At 41.7% G+C, this 8,706-nt stretch overlaps 1 long non-coding RNA gene across 1 annotated transcript in view; it reads left to right on the plus strand.

The window, feature by feature from the left end:
• Window positions 1-7,745, plus strand: part of LOC125620156 — a 42,814-nt gene extending 35,069 nt beyond the window's left edge. Inside the window, exons 3-4 of the long non-coding RNA XR_007351735.1 lie at window positions 4,234-4,362; window positions 7,514-7,745. This is a non-coding gene — a long non-coding RNA (uncharacterized LOC125620156). The remainder of the gene's footprint in view (window positions 1-4,233; window positions 4,363-7,513) is intronic.
• Window positions 7,746-8,706: the final 961 nt, after the last annotated feature.

The following is an 8,706-nucleotide window of genomic DNA, read 5'->3' on the forward strand; positions in this document are numbered from 1 at the left end:
GGCTTTGTATTTTTATTTATTCATTTATTTTTAAGATAGGGCTTTTTTAAATTTTTTTTTAAGATAGGGCTTTTAAAATCACAAATTATGAAGGTTCCCTTAGACCAGATTGAGATTTGATTTGCTTAATCTTGAGGTTAAGGAGGAAAGAGCTTGAGTTTTATAACAAAATAAATATTTACAGAACCTTGGGGTTGTATACAATCAGTAAATTCAGTGATTGAAGGTGTAGGGTGGGCAGACGAGAGAACTAACTCATGGGCAAATGCCTCCAGAGCTAATAATTTGTGCTTGTCAAAAGTCACAGAGCACTTTCACATTCATCATGTCAAGTCATCTTCACAGCAATTTTGTGAAATGTAAATTATCTCTATTTTTGCAAGTGGGGATGAAGCATTGATTCAGTAGCTCTCCCCAAATCACCAACCAGTCAGAATGCAAATCTTTGCCTCCTGGGCCTTGTGTTTTCTGCTACACCTCAGTGCCACTCAGGATTTACACATTCTGGCTTCTTGACAGCTTCTTACCTGGTCCTCTCTGCTCAGTGGATCCTGATGGAGTCCTTCCCATCCGTCCAACTGGTAGTCTTCACCAACTGCCATGGAACATTCTGTCATCCACATTCCATCCATCCAACCCTCCTCCCTCTAGAGAATCAGGGATCAGTGTGGTTGTAGGACAGAGAACTGGACATACTTGTGAAGTCTCAAGCTTCTAAAATTCATGGTTATCCTTTTTCTCCTGTAGTAACGTTTGTACCAAGGCAAAAGCTGGTCACTGGATGACTTTTCAAGTCAATTGGACATTGTAAAATTTGAAATGGAAGAAATATTGAAATTTCTGGAACTCTGATTTTGAGGATCTTGTCCTTTTCCCTTTCCCCAGGCTCCTCTATGAGCATAGTCTCCCTTGCAGTCAATAAATATTTTTTGAGCACGTATTGGGTGCCAGGGACTATTCTAAGTTTGGAGAATATATTGCTGCAAGCTACAGGAAAAAAAAAAAAAAAAACCTGCTTGCTCTCATGCAACTTGCTCTCATGAAATTCTAGTGGGAAATTCACGTTAACTAAATAACATGCCAAGTGGTGATGGGCTCACTGATGAAAAATAAAGTCAAGGTGTTAGAAAATGACCAATGGGGGTCTGTTTTCAAATGGTTGATGGGGGAAGCCAGCTTTAATGAGGTACCTAAAAGCAATAAGGGAGCAAGCAAAGCGAATTGGCCAAGGGCTTCCCCGGGGAACAGAGAACATAGTGCAAAGGCCCTGAGGTTAGCTCATACTTAGGTTATTCCAGGAATTGTAAGGAGGTCAGTGTGGTCAAAATAGATGAACAAAAGGGAGTGGAAGAGATGATGTCAGTGCGAGTGAGGGACCAGATTTTGTAGCGCCTTGTAGGTCCATAGAGGATTGTTGTTGGTCAGGCATTCAAACTCACTCAAACAAACAAACCAAGCAATTATTTTAGGCCAGAATTGTTGGGTGCTGACGATGCAGGGATGAATTAGACAAAGTCTTCATTGTCAAGAAATTCAGAGGCTAATGAAAAACAAAGACAAACAGGCAACTATATCACAGTATAATGAGTACTGTGATCAGGTTAAGCACAGAATATCATAGTACAATAATGAGGGCCCCTAATGTAGGCAGGGAATGTCAAAGAACATTGATGTCTAAACCTGGGCTATTCAGTGAGGTGGCCACCAGCCCAGTGGGGTTATTTAGGATGTGAAATGTGACTAATCTGAATGAGGAAGTGAATTTTTACCATTACTTAATTAAAATATGAAACAAGCAATGTGAAATTTTTTTTTTTTTTTCATTAAACACAAGTCCACAGTTTGGGTAGGGCTACATCCACTTTTGCCATTGTTTTATGGAGATTTTATTGCTGTTTTGTTACTGTTCATAAACTTTTTACTTTGTAAAATGTTTAATTTACAATTAAAATGTACAATTAAATATGTGCCTCTCATAATATTTCTATTAGACAAAACTAATCTAAATGGAGAATGTAAGCGACAGGTCAGGAGAGTAGAAACCTACCCATGCCAAAGTCCAGAAGTCAGAGAGAGAGCCCAACACCACAGCACCTTTGAGGAAGGAGAGGTGCTCAGGAGGTTGCATACTAAAGTGCCCGCAAGGAGGGAGATAAGGAAGGTCAAAGAGCAACCAGGTCTGAGGCCTTTTATATGCAACAGAACCTGAATTTTATCTTGAATATAATGGAGAGCTACCAAGTGTGTCGGTCAGCCTTTTGCCACTGAACCAAAATACCTGACAAAAACTTAGAGGAGGAAAAATTTATTTTGGGCTCAGTGGTTTCAGAGGTCTCAACCCACGGTTGGCTGACTCCATTGCTCCAGGCCTGAGCTGACACAGAACATCATTGCAGAAGGGCGTGGTAAAGGAAAGCTGCTCGGCTCATGGAGCAGAGAAAGGGAGTAAAGAGCCAGGTAACAAGGTGTAATCCCCAAGGGTTCACCCCAGTGACCACTTCCTTCAGCCATGCCTGCCAGCTTGGAGTTACCGCCCAGTGTAGTAGTCCTTTTAAAATACCAATCCAATAAGTGGATTAATCCACCGATCCGGTTGCAGCTCTCGTAATGTAATCATTCACTTTCTGAACATTCCTGCGTTGTCTATCTTGGATCCAAACCATCCTACAAGGGATTCAAGCACAGGAGTTACCCAATCCACTGCTTATGCTGAAAAGGTCACTCTGGCTATCACATGGAGCATGTATTGAAGGTGGTCAAGAATGGAAGAAAGAAGACCACTTACCTAGTGCTAGGTGCAAAAATGAGTCAAAGAGTCCAAGACAGTGACCAAGGAGAAGAGAGAAGTGGGATATTAAGAGATATTAAGGCGAGATCAGGATGGCTACAACTTGCCTTTGAGCAGGTTTGAAAAACAATTTCAAACGGACTTAAAGATTCGTCCCTAATGTTGCAGGCTGTAAGAAACAAATGACCCTCCAAGTTGAGAGTTCAGGCAAATGACTGGGCTCCTAAAGAAACATGATAAAAAGGCTCACCTAAGTGGCTGCTCTTCCCACCTCCCTAAGGATTATGAGTAATAATCGGTGAGAAGAATACTTTCCTGGAATCGTTCTTGTGCATCTTGTTTTGTCTTTAATGAATGTGACTTTTGGAAGTCAGTGTATTCCATGCTGCCAAGCACACAGCTCCAGCATTTTCATTTCCTTTTATCAAAGGATGCCTGAGAGGCAAGATTGTATCTCTCAAAAATGGACTTAGGGAAGATGAAATGAATTTGAAGTGCTTCCCCCCACACACCTCAATGGCAAACAAGAAATAGGAAACATAGCAGACAACTACACCTCCAGCAACCCAGAGGCATAACCCAAGTTTTGTAGAGCCTAAAATTTACATCACCATTTGTTGTTTTGGGGTTTGAGTTTTTGCTTTATTGGGGTGTGTGTTGGGGTGGGTCTCTTTTGGGGAAAGAATACTGAAGTATGAATTTGAAATCACTAGGCATCTAGTCTCATTCAAATGAATGTCCTTTAAATGAAGGTCCTTGAAATTTAAGCTTCATTAGCTTCATGACAAATCTGCCTCAGTAGTAATAACTGTAGGAGGTTGTTTCCATCCATCAAATATGTGTCAAGTATCTAATGGGTATGGGCACTGAGCAGGGTTGGGAACATAAATGTGAATGAGACCAGACACAGGCTCTGCCCTCAAGAAGTCTACCACACGGGAGAGGAGGTGGATAAGATCATCATGGGAGCACATTATGAATGCAAGCGTAAGTCCTCTGTCCACGGGGTTATGAGTGCAGGGAGAAAGGGTACTCATTTACCTGAGTAATATTTTCTGCCCCATGAAGCTGGAAACCTTATCAGCTAAAAAAGTAAAAGTGACTTGAATGGCAAACCTAGTTCTTGCTAAGTCATGTCGCTAACAAGATGAACTGCTTACTAATAGCTTGGGATTCTCTCCAGAGTAAAATAATAACCCTATCATGGGATGAACTATGTCCCTTCCAGATTCATATATTGAATTCTCAACACCCGATGTGACTGTAGTTAGAAATAGAATCTTTAAAGAGTTAGGCTTAGATGAGGTCATAAAGGTAGGGCCCTGATCCAATAGAACTGGTGCCTATCGGAAGAAGAAGAAATACTAGACAAATCCCTGACTCTCTGTTTCCTTCTTCCTCCCCTCTTTCCTTTCCTTCCCCTCTCTTTCTCCATCCATCTGCAGGGCACAGAGAAAAATATGATGTGAGGGACAAATCAATAGACAGAAGGAAGCTATCTGTGGTCAGGAGGAGTCTTCACCGGAAATCAAATTTTCTGGCACCTTGATGTTGAACATCCAGCCTCAAGAACTGTAAGAAAACAAATTTCTGTTTGTTTCACCCATCTGGTACTTGGTTATAGTATCCTGTCCTGACTAATAAAGACCTCTAAACAAATATGGTTATTTCTCACTATAGCTGGCCCCAAGGCAGAATATCCAAGAGCAATGAGGTATTACCATGCCTCTCCTTCAATATTTCCAGGGGAAATGCAAGAAATGTGGTTAGTGTCCTCTCATCTCTTGGGTCCTACTTCTTCTTCCTTCTTCCTTAGCCCCTCAAAGACTACTATTAAGAGTCCTCCCCCAGAGTCATATTCATAGATAAAAGAGGCAGCTTCATGATGCTGGAAAAATATTGGAAATATTTAGAAATAGCTTGGGTACAAGACCCCAGGCAAATAAAGACCTGTCTCTGAATGGCAAAAGGAAGGGAATGAGCTACATTATTCCCAACCTCCCTTCTAATTGAGTGATTCTGGGATTCTAAGCTGTATTAGCTACTCTTTATCTGTGGTTTTCTTTCTAAAGTTTCAGTTACCTGAGGTCAACTGGAACCTGAAAGTATTAAATGGGAAAATTCCAGAAATAAACAATTTATATGTTCTAAACAATTTTTATTATAGTATATTGATATAGTTGTTCTGTTTTTTTTTATTAGTTATTGTTGTTAATCTCTTAATGTGCAGACAGATTTCCATCATGGTGACAAAATACCTGAGATGATCAACTTGTACAAAAGAAAGATTTATTTTGACTCACATTTCAGAGGTTTTAGTTAATGGACCCTCATCTTCTGTGGCAAAGCAGAATGTGATGGTAAAGCAAAGTTGCTCACATCATGGTGGCCAAGAAGCAAAGAGAATGGGAGGGACCAGGGTCCCAATATCCCTTCAAGGACATGCACCCAATGATCTCACTTTGTTCCACTAGATTCCACCTCCTAAAGTTTCTGTTATCTCCTAATAGTGCGATGGACTGGCAACCAAGACTTTAAACAGGAGAATTTGGGGAACATTAGAGATATAAACTATACATTCCTCCAATGGCCTCCAAAGTCTTGTGTCCTCACAATGCAAAATGCATTTAGTCCATCTCCAAGAGTCCCCACAACGTCAACAGTTCCATCACTGTTCAAAAGTCCAAGTCCAAAGTATCCTCTGAGATCCAAGGCAAACTCTTAGCTGTAAGTCCCTGTAAAAATACAAAAACAAATTACATACTTCCAAGATACAATGGCATAGGGTCAACATTACCATTCATAAAAGAAGGAATAGAAAGATATTAAGGGGGAAACAGACTAAAGCAAAACTCAAACCCAGCAGGGCGAACATTAAATTCTAAAGCTATATGTTCAGTATCTGGAGCATGTAGTTATTGTTGGGAAAAGTATAAACGGCAGCCATACCCCAGAGAAAAAACCCCAACATGGCCTAAGGACCTCTTCTTCCTACCTTCTTCTTTTCTGCAGTGGCGGGAAAAATTCCTGCCCGTGTGAACTCTCCCGCTGGCGCCAATTTCAAATCTCGCTGGTGGGGAACCTTAGCTCCAATGAGAACTAATTCCTGGGCTCCGGAGCTGATATCTGGAAGAACTTGCCAATAAACGGGTTGCCTGCCATTTATCTAAGCCCTGCCATCTCCCCCTTAGTTCTATATAAGCACACAGCTTTTTGCAATAAAATTGGAATTCTCCCGGCGAAGTGTCTTTGCATGGGGAATTCTTTCAGTTATGGGATGTGGGTCCCCACAGGCTTGTGTAGCCCTGCCTCTATAGTCTGGTCTTGCTGGCTGCAGCCCACATGGTCATTCTCTGGATCTGCAGCTTCCCTTGGGAGGTTCACCACATTTCTGGCATCTCTAAATTCTTGGGGTCTCCATTGCAGCTTGGGCATCACTCACAACTTCACATGTCACCCTCTCTGGGGCTGCTTTCAGGGATTCCAACCCTGCCACACGCTGCCTGGACTGCCAGACTTTCCTTTGAAATCTCAGTGGAAACCTCCAGGATCTTGCAATTCTTGCATTCTGTATGCCTGCAAAACCAGCTTCATATAGATGACACCAAGGTTTTCCACCATCTCAAGCAGTATCCAGGTGCACTTGATCCATGCAGTGGCATCTGAGTGCCTGGACTTCTAAATGCAGGGAACTGAGTCCCAGGAAGCAATTCCTTAGGTGGCTCTGGGTGAGCAGGTTACCCTGGGGCTCTTTTCTCACATGAACACTTTTGCATATTTGATGGGTAGGGTCTTGCTGACTCCTGAGATGTCCCTTAAGGCATCCTTTTTACTGTCCCACTGCAAAGTACTTGACTCCTTTTTAATGGCACTAATCTCGAGTAATCATACCTCCTTTAAATGCACTCTCTTTCTGGACAAACTACATATTTTCCATATCCTCATTTCTCTCTTTTGCTTCTGGGCTGTCATGAGGTGAACAGCTTCTTTCATCACATGCTTCTGTCATGTGTACTGCTTACCACAGGCCCAAAGGGAGCAGATCCAAGTGGCCTTGGACTAAAACTTCTGAGCCCATGAGCCAAAATAAATCCTTCCTCCTTTTAAGTTTATTTTCTCAGATATTTTGTCATAGCAACAGAAAGCTGACTAACATATTATGCTTAATTAATAAAATAAACATTAAACACAGGATACATAGATCTTAGTATGATCAGTGGATTCAGGCATCCACTGGGGGTCTTGGAAAATATCCCCTTGGATTAGGGGGAATGTCTGTATTATCTTTCTAGAGGACCTCTCAGACCTGAATGTCTCTAAGTCCCACATGAAGGAATCATTCTCTAAGACAAGGAGTTACTTCTGGCCAGGAGGCCTCCCCAGACATCTTCAAATTACCTTTGAGTGCACAGGCAGCTGGATCACCTGCTCAAAGTCTTAGAAACTCTTGTTCTTTGGCATTTTTGACCCAAATGTCTTTGTGGGATGTGGAAATTCAAAGGTTTCACTGAAAGGCATTGATTAACAAGAAATATTAAGAAGTCTTTTCCCACATATAAGAGGTTCTGTGGCATTCCTTCTACCTGGAATGGGAAAAATCAAAGAGCACATCATTGGGGAGAAAACTGCTAAGTGCTATGTCCTGAATGTACAGAAGGAAGAAATTTCTTAACATCCTAGGTGGTCATGCAAATCTGTGATAACCTACCTTGCATTTTGTTATAGGATCTCAAATGTTCTCTAAGCAAACACCAAGAACCTTGCTGAGCAGTATGGCAGACCCTCCTGAGAGCAGGCTTCAAAACCAAGCCTCTGGCCATGTGAGCGGCAGGGAGATGTCTCTTACCTTTTTCCCTCTTCTAACCCTACTGTCTGCATGCCTGAGAATCCTAGAATAAAACTACCACCTTGAAATTGAAAGGGATTTTGAGGTCAAAACCAAGGATTAAAGAGGTTGCCTCATTTCTTGGGAACCTATCAACACAGCTTGGAATTATGCATTTTTTTCATGCGCATCTGAAGGCCCAACTGATTGCAAACTCTGTGAGTAACTGTCTTTCTCTTTTGTGCCTTCTCCTTGGTATGTAGTATTTTCATTTCTGCAGGATATTTTCTGACACCAAATGTGTGGGGATTTTCCACATCAGTTCTCCAATTCTCCAGCACCAAATGGGTGTCCAACATTTCAATTCAATTCTGACACTAACAGCTCAGGGGGTCCTTCCTACAAGGTTTCCCCTGCTTCAGATGCCCGGAATATCTTTATTTCTGCCTCTCCCACTACAAATTCAAGGGTTCCTGTGACTCCTCCTTAGGTGCAATCACTAGCTATCCAATGACTATAAAAATTCAGGAAAGCACTTTGCTTACATTTACTGGTTTACTTAAAACAAAACAAAAAGAAAAAAAAAAGATACAACTCAAGAATAGCCAAATGGAAGAGATATATAGGGCAGAGCACAAAGAGCATCCATGCTATATCAGGATATTGCCATCTCAGCACATCATTGTGTTTGCCAACCTAGAAGCTCCATGGGTCCCAGAGTTAAGAGTTTTATACTCCATTTCTGCTCTCCTCCTCCCTGGAGGTTAGGGAGTAGGACAAAAATTTGGTCCTTCTGGAGACCAACCCCTATTCTGAAACTATCTAGGAACTTCAACCTGAGTTGCCTTATTAGCAGAAACTCAGGGGTAGGTGAAGAGGCTCCTTATGAAAAGCAAAAGATACTCCTGTCACTCGGGAAATTCCAAGAGTTTTAGAAACTTTGTGCTAGAAACAAGGGACTAAGATTGTTAATGGAGTCAGAGGCTCACCTCTGGAGGTCCCAATGAAGAAGGTCCACCCCCTTGTCCAAAGAAATTAAACAAAAAAGTAATGGTGAAAGACAGGAAAGGAACTTTAATCAGTAGAGCTCTAC

This window comes from Marmota marmota, unplaced genomic scaffold, assembly GCF_001458135.2.
Source record: "Marmota marmota marmota unplaced genomic scaffold, marMar, whole genome shotgun sequence".
NCBI lineage: Eukaryota > Metazoa > Chordata > Mammalia > Rodentia > Sciuridae > Marmota > Marmota marmota.